The sequence below is a fragment of the Panthera leo genome, chromosome C2, assembly GCF_018350215.1.
Source record: "Panthera leo isolate Ple1 chromosome C2, P.leo_Ple1_pat1.1, whole genome shotgun sequence".
NCBI lineage: Eukaryota > Metazoa > Chordata > Mammalia > Carnivora > Felidae > Panthera > Panthera leo.
In genome coordinates this window covers 103,702,984-103,712,471 of record NC_056687.1, presented here as the reverse complement: position 1 = coordinate 103,712,471, position 9,488 = coordinate 103,702,984, and positions in this window count along the sequence as shown.

The window sequence follows — 9,488 nt, the reverse complement described above, 5'->3', positions numbered from 1 at the left end:
TACTTTTAGGTATTCTAAAGGTGAAATGCTCAAGCGTGACCAGTACCTAAAACCTAGATGAAGAATGATAAAAGTTAATCAGCAGATTGCCAAATTTGAAATTGGGTGTGACAAAGCAAAAAAATATGGTCTTGGATTAGTTTTCTCCTTTTCATTACAAATAATATTTGATAGCCAGTAGAAAAAGCAGCCCCCAAATTCTAGTCTTCTACCCCTTTTTCTAGGTAGAAAATTTCTAACATAGAATGAGAGATGTGATTCAAGATTTCAGGATGGATGTTTGCCATCTGAGTTAGAGTAAGAACTATGGACTTTTCCAATACTAGCCACAGAGCCAAAGAAATAGGAATGAAGATCCACAAATACCCCATCTTCACTTACAGCAATGGGTTATATACCCGCTCTCTCTTTCCTTCCTTCTATTTTGTTTTAGAAATATAGTAGTGGCAATTTATCAGTTTGTTTTTTGGTTTTTGGTTTTTGTTTTTTTTGAGGTAACAACAGCAGATCCTGGTAGCATAAGCAGAATGGGAATTTAACGATTTTAATGTAAGTGGTGCCTCATGGAATTCAAGGTCAGTAAGTATTTAAATACAGTCTTGGGAACAGTGCACACCTAAGACTCAAAAGCTATCAAGGATGCTACAGGGCTTCCTCTTCTAGCTCTCACAGACTGACTGGTATTGAACTAGGCCATCTACCATAAACAACTATAAAACTGGACGTAACTATATTACTAAACTAATATAATATACTAATATTATATTAGTATAAACTAATATACTAAAACTAATGCTGTTTTCAAGCATTAGACAATAGCCAGTGTAAGATAGCAATCTCTGAGAGAAGGGATCACAAATTATCCCATGATCAACTCTGTCTGTAAAGGGACAGTTTTCTGATTGTGGCACAGCATGCTGGAGTCCAAGCAGAGCTGGACCAAACCAAATCTACAGAAATCAGAGTTTGGGGCAAGTGATGTGACTAGAATCTGTGGAGGGCTGTACAGGGGGAGTTTCAAGAAGTCTATGTGTGGGCCCTCCATGAGTTCTTAGCCACGGGCTTTACTGAGTGTGTGCAGGGTGAAACACTGAGGCTTAACAGAAAGTGGCTGCTACTGTGTTGAGAGTGAAATAGAAACACTACATCTTGAGCATTGCTGGGGAATATCAAGTTCTGACCCAAGCAGAGTGGGGAGACCTCCTTAACACTGTTAACAACCCAGACATCCAACCTGTGCCTTAAGGGTAAAGACCATTATCTAAATTAAGGCCTACTTCAGACCTAGCCTAATTGAGCCTAAAACCAAGTGCTAATAAGATCCACAAGAGAGCCTAAGGTGGGAAGTTGAATTCTAACAAGTTGGAGGGGCTTGAGGACACTTCAGGCTTTTATAGACAGGCTGAAACAAACCATAATATGTACCCCTTCCTCCATCCATCCCTCCCCAAGTCCCACCAAAATACAAGGTCAAGATGATCAGCTAATGACTGAACCACTTACTAGAACAAAAATAAAAACCCAAAACTCTTCAGAAGAAGATAATGGAATCCAGAATATTTACATATTTATAACATTGCTCCCATTGTCTGGTACAATATAAAATCAAGAAGTCACCAGACACCCAAAGCAACAGGAAGATGTGACCACTAGTCAAGAAGAAACAGCAGTCAATAGCAACCAATTCTGAGAGGCCTAGATAATTGATCTTAGCATATTTTACAGCAGCTATAATAAATATATTCAAGGAATTAAAGGCAACTATGGTCTTAAAGAGAAAATAGATATGGCATCTCAATAGAGAAATGGAAACTAAAAATTCTAGAACAGAAAAGTAAATAAATGGAATGAAAAATTCACTGGATTCGCTTAACAGAACTTAGAGATGACAAAAGGAATCAGTGAACTTGATTATACACATTGCCCAGTTTGAGGAAAAGGTGAGAAAAAATTGAAGGAAAATTAATGGAACTTCAGGGATATGTAGGACACTATAAAACAGTATAAGATACAAGTTAGTCAAATGCCGGAAAGAGACAAGAGTGGGGCAGAAGAATATTTGAAGAAATAATGGCCACAGATTTCTCAAATATTATGGAAAATATCAATATATAGGACCAGGAAGATCAACCACAGGGAAGCTAAATATGAAGAAAGCACACTCCATAAAGAATTACCTGATGCAAAGTATCAATAGCAACACAGTTAAGAAGTCTTCCTCTAAGGGGTGCCTGGGTGGCTCAGTCAGTTAAGCATCTGACTTTGGCTCAGGTCATGATCTCACAGTCCATGAGTTTGAGCCCTCATCAGGTACAGCTCTGAGCCTGGAGCCTGCTTCGGATTCTGTGTCTCCCTCTCTCTCTGCCCCTCCCCTGCTCATGCTCTGTCTCTCTGTCTCAGAAATAAATCAAAACATTAAAAAAAATTTTTTTTTTAAGAAGTTCTCCTCTAAAACAATCGATTTGAAAAATAATTTTTTTTATTTTTTTTTAACGTTTATTTATTTTTGAGACAGAGACAGAGCATGAATAGGGGAGGGTCAGAGAGAGAGGGAGACACAGAATCTGAAACAGGTTCCAGGCTCTGAGCTGTCAGCACATAGCCTGACGCGGGGCTCGAACTCAGGGACCGCGAGATCATGACCTGAGTCAAAGTCAGACGCTGAACCGAATGAGCCACCTAGGCGCCCCCGAAAAATAATTTTAAAAAGCAAAGAGAAGTAGCTAAGAAGGCATTTGAGGAAATTATGTGGAATATTAGTGCTTAGTTAACTCAAAAGGGGAAGGAAGGGGCCATAAAGGTGCAAAACAGAAAGTAAATAACAGAATGGTACACTTAAACCCAATCATTTCAATAATTATGTTAAACATAAATAGACTAAGCACTTCCTAATAGGGCAAGTCTTTTTTTTTTTTTTTTTTTTTTAACGTTGCTGAGACAACTGGGTATTTGTATGGGAAAAAATGAACTTCAAACCCGTTCTCACTCTGATTAAAAACTTAAATTGGAGATGGATCATAGACCTAAATCTAAAGCTTAAAACTCATAAAACTTCTAGGAGAAAATATAAGAAAAAAATTCTCCCTGACCTTGGTCTAGGTAAAGATTTCTTGGTTGGGGCACCAAAAGCATGAGCCATAAAAGAAAAAAATGTGTGGGAATGTACAATGACAGACTTTTGAGAACTATTTGGCATTTTATAATAAAGTTATATATACATCTACCCAAAGCCCCAGCAATTCCATTCATATGCATTTACGCAAGAGAAAAGAAAACAACACACAAAAAAGGCATTACAAGGATCTTCATGGCAGTCTTATTCATAATAGCCCCAAACTGGAAACAACCCAAATGGATAAACAAATTGTTGTTTACTCATATGACAGAAAAATTCTCAACAATAAGAATATACTGACACATTTCTGGTCTGGAACCATAAACCTCCTGAAGGTGCTGGGTCCCCCATCAAGACCTTTTGACTCCAGATGTCAACCCTTTACCCTCTTGGCCTCTGTTCAGCCTGCCTGGTAAGGAGGCCAGTCTGGGGTTGGCTTCCATGGGAATCGTTGCTGTCTCCTGCAAGTTCTGAATGGAGAAGCCTATAGAGTCTCAGGCCTACCAGTCTGGCCCTAGACCAGCCATGGAAAAAGGGCACTTGGCCCCAGCTAAGGGTCTATTTGAATGTGGGCATTTTCTCTGTTTCTGTAAGCTACTGCCCTTCGATAAGCCTTAGACCCCAGCTCTGAAGCTCTGGCCAGAGATCACAATCTCAGTCTCACTGAGAGTCCACCAAGAATCCAATGTGAACTATGGACTTTGGGTGATAATGATATGTCAGCCACTGTAATACATGCACCACTCTGGTGAGCAGTGTTTTAGTAGTACAGGATGTGCATGTTGGGGGGCAAGGGAGCACATATTGTCCCTTCCTCTCAATTTTGCTGTAAATTTAAAACTGCTCTAAAAAATGAAATCTAATTTTGAAAGAAAAAAAAAACCAGCTCATACCAAAATTTCCCAGATTTCCTTAGTTGGAGGTAACCTTCAGATTTTAGCTTAAGTTGCTTTGCCCTCATTCTAAAATTTTTGAGAGGGACTGTCGTTGCCCTGATAGTGTCAAGTAGACCAATGGACTGTCTCCAGGGTGCTGGGATCTTAAGATGGGGGAGTCCTCGTGGCTTGGGTCACATTGCACTAAATATGATTTTCAGTAACATGAGTTTCAATAACAAAAGTGAGGTTTCCTACTAGTCATTGAGCTAAGAGATAGGGTTAATTATCACTTGACCTTTGAATCTCAAATGAATCATTATTTATAGATATTAGACTGTCCTGAAACCTTGAGACACTTCATTTGGAATAAAGTAATGACAGCGGCCTTGAGGCAGGAAGAACGGTTAAGACCTGTGTCCCGGGCACTGGTCATTTCATTGTGGAGTTACCAAAAGGCAGAGATTTTCCAGTTTCTCATTTATGAAGAGGACATAGTGAGTGTTGTTACCAGCAGGCCCTGAAACTACTTTGGTGCCAAGTTCATAAAACAAATTTCTGATATGATGATAGTCAGGGAGTAGACCTTAAAAGGCAAACAAATGTGGCCGTGGCCTTTCTTCTCATCCAAATAAGAAGCCGTGGTCCCCCTGGTGAGAGATGTACAGACTGTTCGGGGCTACAACCCTTGGCCTCTTGCTCTTCTGTCTCTCCTTCCGACAGAGGAATCACAGACAACCGCTGCCTTAAATGGAAGGCAGGCACTGCCAGGCAGAGAGAAGGCATTTCCTATCTGCTCCAGTCTCCACTGAGCAATGTGGGCTGCTCACAGGCAGGGCACCATTCTCCAGCAAGATCTGTCCCACACCCTCAGAGCTCCAGGCCATAAACCAGAGGAGAGTGTGACTGATTTCCTCACATCTCCCCACTCACCCTGGGCACAACCTGTCCTGGGCAGGGACACTGTTCTTGTGGCCCCACAGTCAGGATGCCCTCAGCTGTGAGGAGCAGATTACTGGCCTCACCACTACAAAAGTTCTAAAAGTAAATGGTCTCAGGGTGGACCCGGCTTATCACCTCAGCCCACTGCCCTGATCTTTAGGCTTGTCACTTCTTGGGATCAACACGGAAGCTGTGGATCCCAGCAGTGTAGACAGAACATCTGATCAAAGAAAAAGAGCCTTTCTCCTTTGCCTGCTTTGCGCTTTTTTTTTTTTTTTTAAATTAGGGAGGAAGCCTCCCAGAAGCCCACCAGCAGACGTCCCCTTGGGTCCCACTGACTGGGACTGGTTTGCACACTGTGGCCTCTGTGGTGGGGATAGCCTTTGCCTGCACAGGAGAAGGCCAGAAGGCGGGAAGGTGGGCTGGTAGCCCAGCAGCAGGCACAGCATTTGATCTCCCCCCACCCCACCCTGGCCCAGTAGCCTTTCCCCATGACAGTTTCTGACCCTGCTTTTTACCTTGGCCCAAATTTCTTGATATATTTGTTAAAACATTTATAAAAGTAATTTGTCCTCATTGTTGAAAATAACAACGAGTAATAAAAGGTACTTTAAACAAGAAAAAGTCACTGAGAGGCACTTCCTGTTAACATTTTGGTATGAGCTCATCCCGCCTGTTTCTCAAGAGTTTCTACATCTGCAGCAAGGGGGAAACGTGGCATTTAAAATCGTCACTGCAGCTGCTGCAGACTTCAAGAGAATGCCCTAATTTATCTTGAGGGAAGTTGATCTCTTTTTATCTGGGAAATCTCTCGAATGGGCTTCCTTAATGGGGAATTGGTAAGTGGCACTCACCTCCACCCTGTCTCCCACACAGTCTGAAAGGCAACAGTAAAACATAACGAGGACTGAATTAAAAGACATTTTGTAAATTATTTGTTGGTGACCTCAAACAGGCATGAGGGCTTGCAACTGTGGGAAAAGGGCCAGAGGTGGGGGGAGAAGGCTAGGCCTGGGGCCTGGGGCCTGGGGCCTGTGGCAGGTCTGTTAGGGATGCTATAACAAAGTACCACAGACTGGGTGGCTTATAAGCAACGGAAAGGTATTTGTCACAGTTGTGGAGGCTGCTAAGTCCCAGATTAGGGGGTCGGGTTCTGGTGAGGCCACCTTAGGGTTACAGACTACAAATTTGTTGCATCCTCATATGGTGGAAAAAGGGAGACCAACTCTCTGACTTCTTCTTCTAAGGGCACTAACTGCATTCATGAAGACTGCTCTCCTGATCTCCCAAAGGCCCCACTTCCTAATACAATCACAACGGGGATTAGAGTTCAACATATGAATTTTGGAGGGACACAAACATTCAGTCCACGACAGAGTCCAAGTTGAGGGGGAATTTTCCTTGAGGAGAGATGTTTTAATTATCTATGCAAGACAGACGACTGCAATAGCTGAAAGCAAAATTTAGGATTTCTCATGGTTCTGTGGGTTCATGGGGACTGGTTGGGAGGTCCTCGTTTGGGGTCTTATACAGCTGGGGTTGGAGTTGTCTGAAGGCTCAACTCCAAAACGATTTCTTTACTCACGTGTCTGGTACTTCGGCTGGCTTGGCGGGAGCACGGGATCTGGCCAGGTATCGCTTCTCTCTCCACATGGCTTTGCACATGGCTATCTTGGCTTTTCTCTGTGTGCTGGGCTCAGAGTGGTTGGACTTCTAATGGAAGCGTCCATTCCAAAAGACCATGGCAAACGTTGTAAGGCTTTTTTTGACCTAGTCTCGGAGGACATGCATCTCTTCTGTCAGGTTCAGTTGGTCTAAAATTACTTCTCTAACCAGCACAAAGTGTAGGTACTCCATGACAAATCTGAAGTACTATTTCAGAAGTCCAAATGCAGTGTCTCATCAACAACACAAAAAATACCTAATAATCATATAGCATTTACTGTGTGCCAAAAGCCCTGTGAGGTAGGTCATTTCCTCTCTTTTTGTAGGTAAAGAAACTGAGGCACAAAAAAGGCAAAGTGACTTGCCAGTGGCCACAGAGCCAGTAATCAGAGAAGCCTTAATTCAAACCCAAGCAACCTGGCTCAGGGTTCCTCAAGAACAGGAGAATCCAGGGCACCTGGGTGGTTCAGTCAGTTAAGTATCTGACTTCAGCTCAGGTCTTGATCTCGTGGTTTGTAGGTTCGAGCCCCGTGTCGGGCTCCGTGCTGACAGCTCTGAGCCTGTAACCTGCTTCCAATTCTATGTCTCCCTCTCTCTCTGCCCCTCCCCTGCTCACACCCTCTCTCTCTCAAAAGTAAATAAACATTAAAAGAAAAAAGAAGAAGAACAGGAAAACCCATTTTAGTGTTTCTGGCCCTGGGGTCTGAAACTTCAAATAAATATATTCCCTACTGGAGGTGACTTGAGGATTGCAACAGTCATTTTGCTGTATTGTCTTCTCCTGGGTAACGGACACCTTTTCACTGAAATTGTAAAAAAACCTACAATCCTGTAACAAAGACCCAGATCCTATTTGGAACTGTCTCACTGGTCTTGACCCTCATCCCCTTCTGGAAACCTGAAATTGACATTCTCGCCTCCTACATAGCCCAAGGCATTTCCACACACAAACACCCTGACCATATGCATGGAGGACACATTTATTTTGAAATGCATGTGCAGCAAACTTTGTATGATGTCATCAGGACCCTAGTCTTCTCTTCTTGCTGGCTATAGGATCTTGTCATACTGCTGGGGACAGCACTTGTCTGCTAGGGAGTTGCTACTCTGTGCTCCATTTGCCACTGCCCACTGGCATCTTACTCTACATTCTGTCCACCTAACTTCCCCAAGATGCCTGGTGGCTGCACATTTCCTTAAATCCATTGGAGACTATACACTGGCACCTCCAAGTTCCTCCCACCCGAGTCAAGGCTAATCCTTTCTGGAGATTTCTGCATTTCCATTGAGGAATGTGCTCTAACCAAACTCGAGGTTACCAAGGGAAGTGCAGTGTAGCTGGGCCTGGAATATTCTAGTCCTGGCTTGAAAACGAGCTTGGACAAGTTACATGCCCTCATATCAAAGAACAAGAGTTCCCAAGTCTTTTCTTGGCAAAGATCACTTTGCCCTCGGTGAACCATCATCAGTGACTCTGCACATACTAAATTAGAACAGTTTCTCCATGTTATTAATCAAATAAAAATTAACCCCCAATTAAGCTTCTGTTTATAAGCTAATCATGGCTGTTGTCTTAGCTTATTAAATTCTAGCCATGGAAACCTTTTCCTTAACTTAGGCAACCCTATCTTGGGTAAATGTATGGAATCCTCTCAGTTTTGGGGATTCTGAAAATTGTGCAGACTCCATTAACTAAAACCCCTGGCTGTGTTGACAATACCCAGGACTCAAAGACTAAATCCAAGTTTTGTGCCTCCATCACCCACTTTAAACACAGAGTGATGATATCTATCCTTCTTGGGCCCTCCTTTGTCCTTACAAGCCCCATGAGATAGCCCTTCCTTTGGGCAAAAATTCTGTCAAGGGACTGCCCACTCAAATCTCCTCCCCTTGGCTTTCAGATCAACATGTGCCATCTATTTTGATGGGATCCTTGAAGGTTTGCTCCCATAGTAACTACATTGCGACAAAGAGCTGATGGAGAGTGTGGGGGATCCCAATTAGAGTTAGTCTTCAGATCACACAAATCCAGAGAAGTTGGCTTAACATAAAGATTAATTCCCAGTGGATTAAAGGATAGAACACCACCAAAGATGGCAGGATGGACCTGCTACATAGTCACCCTCCCCATGAAGTCTGGCCATTTTCCAACTCCTCTCTCTCCCCTCCAGCCTGCAATAAGTGCCTACCAGACTCCAAGAGAAGGTTGTCCCCAACCTAGTGATCAGAAATTGTTATATTGTTATAAATAGCTCAGCTCTGGCTGCCCTGCATGGGTTGAGTTGCTAGGAACACAATAATGCCCAGCACATTTAGGGTGGAGCTAGGGAAAGATTAACAGGGGTGAAAGGGTAGCCCTCTCAGGAGAGGGATCAAAGCACCAGCAGCCAGTGAGCCAGAAAACTTCTGATCCACTCGGGCCAGCCTAAGAACTGCAGATCCTGAGCCTCCCCTCCCCTTCACACACTAGGTATGGCGGATTATGTTACTGTACCCAACTATTCACTCCCTATCCTCTAGAACAACACATCCCTGCCTGCCACCACGTGACTTGCACAACTTCCTGTGAGAATACACTATACCGCCTGCCGCTGACACTGGGCTTGGCATGGGATTTGCTTTGGTCAGTGGATGTCAATGTGTTTTGCCAGCTCTTTTTTCCTTCCCTCTATAAGAATGGCATGTTCCAGACAGGGTGTGACCTGCAGTAGATGTTGTGAGATGAGAACGTACAGGCAGCAGGTTGTGGCCACCGCGTGCAACCAGTGACACGCAATGTGGATGGGGGAAGAAAATGTCTATTGTTAACCTGAGATTTGAGAGTTGCTCTTGCAGCCTAATTGGGCAAAAGCTAATGCACTAGGGGTCACAAACTCAATGCTGCGGGCAAG